At 51.7% G+C, this 6,776-nt stretch overlaps 1 pseudogene; it reads right to left on the bottom strand.

The window, feature by feature from the left end:
* Window positions 1-235: 235 nt before the first annotated feature.
* Window positions 236-377, bottom strand: LOC123830169 (annotated as a pseudogene).
* Window positions 378-6,776: the final 6,399 nt, after the last annotated feature.

Genomic DNA, 6,776 nt, shown 5'->3' with positions numbered 1-6,776 from the left:
GAGGTCCAACTCACGTAACATCGACGAACCATTTACACGGTGCCATTCGAGACGCTGAGCGAGCGTCCCCATGATATCGTCCCAGGGGAGTTGCGTCCCCCCCCACAAAGGCAACTGGGTCCCCACAGAGCACCCCCTCACTGCTCCGTGCTCACCAGCAATGCACCCTCTTTCTGTAGGAACTTGCTTGTTCTGCACCTTCTTTTTTTGTAGATTTTTTTTTTTTTAGCATGTCAAGGGCGCCAGCGATGACCAGCGATCACTAGCTGCCCAGGTACCAAAAGCTTATGCTTCCGAAATCTCTTGATGTCGATTCCGCACGTAGAGCAATCAAGCAGCCCCACGTGTGCCACTCACGACAGAAGCCCCCCCTTTTTTTTTATTGTTCTGCACCTTTTGTGTAAAGGGGCCAGCGTGTTCGTTCTCACGTGACGGTTCCGTGAAAGGCCCAGGCACACCAGCCTACGCCAGCACGCCAGCGTGACATGCATTAGCAGTGATGCATTTCGTATGGGATGGGAACACGGCGACCACACGTGACCAGCAGCGGAAATGGTCCCAACGCGGAGATCCGGGCTCGTCAATCCATCGCGGGTCACAACACGGCTCTTTGTCTGTGCTTTCATTACCCGGAAGTCTCTCCCTCCCAGGCCGGCGTCCCAGCTTTGGAAATGACCAGGGGTCCCGAGTGTGGGACCGCGGGCACACCCGTTCTCCCTGACTGGGTTTTCAGTTCTCCCCCCAGTGCAGGCTTGCGTCTTCCCTGTCCCCCCGTGGAACTGTAACCGTCCCCATGACATCTGCTTCCTTTGGCTTTATTAGACATCAGATGGACTAAAAAACATCCACGTATCCTGTAAAGAACGTAAGTTATTGGAAGAAAGGCTGTGTTAGGTGTGGTCACACCAGGGACAAATGTCCTGTGCGTCACGGACCCAACGAGGCACCGGGCTCTCAAGCTGTTTTCGGACTTTCCACGTTTCCGAAGAGGGAATCAACCCCCCACGTGGTGACTTCCGTGTAAACCCACGAAACAAAACGATTCTGTCCCGTGGAAGCACCAAAGCGACCTCGGGTCTTTGGGCTGTGTGCACGGTTTTGGCCTTTTCCAGAGTGTCACGGGGTTGGGGTCACTCAGTACACAGCCTTTTCTGGTGGATTTTTTTCACTTGATCATACTTTCCCCTGGCTGGCGAGTTCCTTTCTCCCGGATCACTGAGTAATAATAGTCCATTGTCGGGATGGGTGACCGTGTGGCTTTGCACCCACCTGTGGCAGAGCCCCGTGGTCCCCAACTCCACTTTGAGGCAGGTAAAGTCTTAAATGCACGTGTTGTCTGTGGCTTTAGCCTGGTTTCTCACTCCTCTGCTACCTGGTTGCTAAGAAGAACGCCAAGCTCATAATCTGCCTGCGGTTTTCTCTCCTGTTATCAATGTCTGCGTCGGACTGGTAAGATGGGACTCAACTGATAACCATTTCCCGAATAAGAGGCAAAAAAAAAAAATGAGCTTCCGCAAATGACACGTTCTTGTCCGTGTGGCTGCAAGGGGGAAGGGAACTTTTTCTCCGTGAAGACTGAATAAAAACGTGAGAACCTTGTCTCCACCGCAGCTGTCGTTGAAGGTTGAAAATGAGGGGGTTTTGAGCCATTTTCAGAATGACCGTTCCATGACCGCGTGAGTCCACTGTGATTCCGGACGTGCACAATTTTTCAGTGACTACCCAGAGCCTGCTTACCTGGCACTTGGCAATTCTCCAAATGTGAGAACTACTCTTATCACGCAGCCCTTAAAAAATAAACGTGTTGCCCCGGCTGGTGTGGCTCAGTGCTTGAGCTCTGGCCTGCGAGACAGGAGGTCGCTGGTTCGATCCCCGGTCAGGGCACATGTCGGGGCTGCAGACCAATCCCCAGGTGGGGGCAAGCAATCACTGTTTCTCTCATACACTGATGTTTCTCTCCGTCTGTTTCCCCTTCCCCTCTCTAAAAAAATTAAAGAAATAAATAACACTTTAAAAATAAACACGTTACGTGTTACTGCTGTCTTTCAATGTTTCAGGAAACAGAACCGATGCCCTGAGGTCCGGGGCGCGTGCCTTCCTAGTAAATTGGCAAAGAGGAAAAAAAATATGCTCCGAGCGCGCTGAGCCCGTGATGATTAATCCTGCGCTGGCAGAACAGTTTGGGGACTGGAGGCATTAGCTCTGGAGCGAGACAGCAGCTTTGGAAACCGCCGGCCTCCCCGGCGAGGGCGGAGCGCGGGAGGCGCGCATGGAGACGCTGCTGTGCGCAGTGGCCACCGTCGGTGTGGGGGATGGGCAGGGGCTGCGGTCATTCCCAGCCGCGGGGCAGGGTTGGCCCCCCAAGCAGCAGGAGTCAGGGACACGAATAGGCTGGCCTGTCCGCGGCTAATGAAGCCCAGATATTAAAGGTGCTCCATCATCGCGTGGGCGCGCGCGCACCTGCAGTCTGTTTATTACAAAACCATTTATCTAACGGGCTGTGGCCAGCTGTGCCCAGAGGCGGTCAGCGGGGGTGCGGGCGGAGGATGCAGCGGAGGGGACTGCAAGGCTTTGAAGAAGGCAAGGCCCCTCCGCTTTCCTCTGCTGCCCTAAGCCCAGAGCTTAGGGGGTTCGCCTGCCAAGGAAAACGGCTGGTTTTCTGTCCTTATGCCCTTGGCTGTGAGCTTGGTGGCGGGGAGAATGAGTTCGTCCAATTTGCAGCACGGGGAGTGAACGAAGTCAGGAGTTCTTACGGGTTTCCGTCATCAAGCGATTTTTGTAGAAAGTTGTGGTCCGAGGACCGATCTAAGTATGGAAAGAAAATTCTGTGTCATCCACAGGGCGATGATATTTCTCTCAGAAAAGCTACGATGTCATGGAGAACGCGGTCTAGACTATCACACAGAAGACACTGAATATTATATTCTTTTCAGGTACGCAGCAGAGTGGTGAGACCATCAGGTCATTTCCAAAGGGGTCCTCCTTGGAAGTCCGGTACTCCCCTGGCGTTACATACACTTTGTACAATATTATTGACACTGTGCCCTGCGCTGGACTCACCCCCCACCCCCCCATGACTATTCTGTAACTACCAGTTTGCTCTTCTTTCCTTCGGTTTTTTCAGCCAGTGCCTCACCCCCATCTGTTCACCATCGGTCTGTTCTCTGTCCCCTGGAGTCTGTTTCTGTGTTGTGTGTGTTGCTTTCTACGGTTCACCCGGTTCCACGTATGAGTAAAATCATACACTGCTTCTCTTCCTCCGTCGGACTTATTTCACGGAGCACAATACCCTCTGGGTCCACCCAGGTTGCTGCAGGTGGCAACGCTTCCTTCTTTTTCAGGGCTGAGTCGTATTCCAGGGCGCGTACAGCCACTTCTTCTTCGTCCAGCGTGCGTTCTGGTGTCCGTAGGGACTCCCAGTCTGATAGCACAGGACGGAGACGGTGCCCCTCTACAGAATCCTGGGACCCCTCCAGTCTGGTCGCTGGCTGCACAGTCTTGGCCGGCAGGTGCTCTGTGCTGCACGAGGGGTAGTCCTGGCTCTCTGTGGCCCCACCTGCTCCCACCACACCTGGCAACGTAGCTGTGGACGCGCACGGAGCACGGTTTTCCGGGCGGTGCGCACACGCAGCCGCTGAGCCTTCCTGGGGAACCCACCTGCCTGAGGGTTCGCCTCTGGTCGTGAATGCTCCCCACGTCCAGGCCGGCCAGAGCCCGTCACCCTGCCGATGTTCTTACAAATCAGCTCATCGCATCCCTTTTCATGCCTTAATCCACCCTGCTTTGATCGCACGCTGAGACATTCTGCCTGAGATGTGCCTCTTGCTGATGAGGGCAAGGGGCAGGGAGTCCCTTCCCATTACACATTACAGACCATATTGCAGGACGAGCTTTTCCTTAAAAAAAAATGGGTGTATGGTTCGTAAATTCTGCCTTTTGCATGTGCACAGCTACTGGAGACGGCAGAGCAACAAGGCGGGAGAACATTATAGCGCTACCTGTCCTATGGGCCTCCCGCAGAAGGCGGCATTCCTGCAGGGCAAAGCTGCTCTGCTGCCCGTTTCTCCAGTTCCAGCTTCGGCAGGGGGCTCTGCGGCGGCAGGGGTGGACTCAGTACTCGCCGAAAAGACGCCGGAGGGAAGGAAGAAGAGGCAAGGAGACCCAGGGAGGGAGAGAGGGAGGTGAGGACACGGGGCACAGGAGGTGTTCGTGGAGCCGCGTCGAACAAGTGACAAAGTATTGGAGAAATGGGTCAAGTTTGTCACTTTTCGGCTGTGACAGGATTATGTTGTTGACGCCGATGTACCCTTATTCAGCCTACAGAGAGTCCCAGCCTCCTGTTGGGTATCCACTGATAAGTGTGGCCACACTTCTTGTGACTCATCTTGCCTCCCCCCCCACACCCTCACCCCCGCACCCCCTAAGAGGACTTGCAGCTCTTTTGCAAATTGTAATTTGGCAATGTCTATCCCAGTTGCTATAAATAACTATTCTGAGGTCTCCCTATAAAAAAATCATTGATATACTTCTGTTTTTTTTTATATTGCAAAAATACCATAAAGCAGTTCTAAACATCTTTAATTAAAATTTAGAAACTCTAAGTTTCGACCTGCATTTTCCTACCCTATTTACGGTCAGTGTTGCATTGTGAAAATCGACAGTCGACGCATCTTTATTTGATGCTTTGGTGTGGAGAAAATCAAAACCAAGTCATCTGTTTTATGCCATGTTTTAATTTTTATAATCAAAGCTTGAAGCTCTGCATTGAAGGACATTCTGGAAGACTCTTTCTGTCGTCTCGAAACCACTGTGTTCATTGAAAACGACGGACGAAGAATCATCATCGGACTAAACCAGAAAAAGAAAAGAAAAGAAAGGGTGGGGGGAGGGGCTTCAAAAGTTCCAGAGAATTTTAAATGACATGCCAACGAGAAGAATTTCCAGAAGTCAGTTAAATTTTATTGCCTATACTCTCATCTTTATAGAAGTTTAAAAACCTCTCTCGAGGAGGGAATTAAAATGGATTCTTTTGCTTGTCATAAAATAAAGAACATCCTATTTCACCTAAGGGGATTTTCGAAATGACTTTTCAAGTAAAAATCATAAAACTTTAAAAAGAAATCCGGCGAGGTTGTCGACATCATTCTTTTTCTTTTCTTTTCTTTTCTTTTTTTTTCTTTTTGATCCCCCCAGGAAATTACATAAGGAATGCTGCTTAATAAACTTTGAATCTGCCGTTAGTTAGCTCACCTGAGCTCTCTGTCCGAGAGAGAGAGAGAGAGAGAGAGAGAGAGAGCGAGCGCCGTGGAGTTGGGCCATAGTGTGGACCTTTGCTGCCCCCCCCGTGAGCGCCTTATGGGGCAGCTTCCTATCCCGGCCCCACGTGCCCCCTTCCAATGTCACCGCTCAGGTCTGAAACCCGCAACCGTTTCCCCAACTGAAGTCCACGGCAGCCGTTCCCAGAGTCCTGGCGTCCCCCGCCCAAACCCCGGGGGGTTTATGGGTTCTGCGGGGTGGCCGGGCTAAGGGACAAATGTGGCAAACGGCTGTCATTTTCAGGGTCACAGGTGGCACTGGAGGCAGTGACCGATTCTGGACTGTTTCTTAGCCAGTGATCAGTGCACCGAGTTTCCTTTGTCTCTTGAACAGTTGAGACAAGTTGGCTTCTTGGAACCTTCCTTGAAAGTTTTTTTTACCTGAAAAAGGCTTTTTGTGGTTGGTGTGTGTGTGTGTGTGTGTGTGTGTGTGTGTGTACGTGTCTAAGCCCTGATGGAATGTTTTAAACAGCTGGGTTGTATCTGGAGGCTTTGCAGGAGGCGATGGGAGAAATATTAATTTCCTTGGGAGGATCTGTGAAAGCACACGGAGTAGTTCCTGCCGTTGCGTTTCTTCAGTAGTGTGATTGGTAAAGGATGCCTTGTGGATTCCAACGCTCCTTCTGGAAGACGTGCCAATTAAAAGACATGCAAATTAAAAGACACACAAATTAACCTTGAACTTGTGTGCCATCTCCCCCTGTACCTGTGGGTTCACTGGGTAAAGATCCATCATCCTTACACCTCAGGACATAAGGACGCCTCCTAGGTAGTGCCTCCCCTTCCTGGATTCTGTGTCTGCTCACCCTGCTTATCAGCTTCATGTCTTTTTTTTAAGATTTTATTTATTTATTCTTAGAGAGGGAAGGGAGGAAGAAAGAGAGAGAGAGAGAGAGAAACATCCATGTGCGGTTGCTGGGGGCCGTGGCCTGCAACCCAGGCATGTGCCCTGACTGGGAACCGAACCTGCGACACTTTGGTTCGCAGCCCGCGCTCCATCCACTGAGCTATGCCAGCCGGGGCTACCTCCATGTCTTTATGTGGAGGTTAAACACCCCTGTTCGCCTGTTCTCCCTGTCCACCGCCCGCCTCTGACCTTGATGACACACTCGGTGCCAACAGAGACATTACGTATCTTCCTGTTCAACCTTGCAGCCCCTGGTAAGGAGGGGCTACAGCAGAAACGGGTACAGTATATATTACCTGCACGTTAATGAGCTCCTGAAACGTTGTCCTCTATCAGGAATACAGAGGAACGTGGCATATTGTTGTATTTCTGGAGGGTCGTTTCACCTGCATTTAAGCCCAGGCACTTGCACTCTGGCTGATGGGGGGAGACTACGTAGGGGGAAGGTGAGTCTGTCCCCACACGCCCAGTGCCCTCGCCCGGTGAGGGGTGTCACGAGGGTATTATCAAGCCGGTAACGATTCCCCTCTTGGGCTGATCCTGAGAGAGTCATT

This window comes from Phyllostomus hastatus, unplaced genomic scaffold, assembly GCF_019186645.2.
Source record: "Phyllostomus hastatus isolate PE091 unplaced genomic scaffold, TTU_PhHast_1.1 phas_scaffold_12, whole genome shotgun sequence".
Lineage (NCBI taxonomy): Eukaryota > Metazoa > Chordata > Mammalia > Chiroptera > Phyllostomidae > Phyllostomus > Phyllostomus hastatus.
This window is presented reverse-complemented; position numbering and strand designations above follow the sequence as displayed.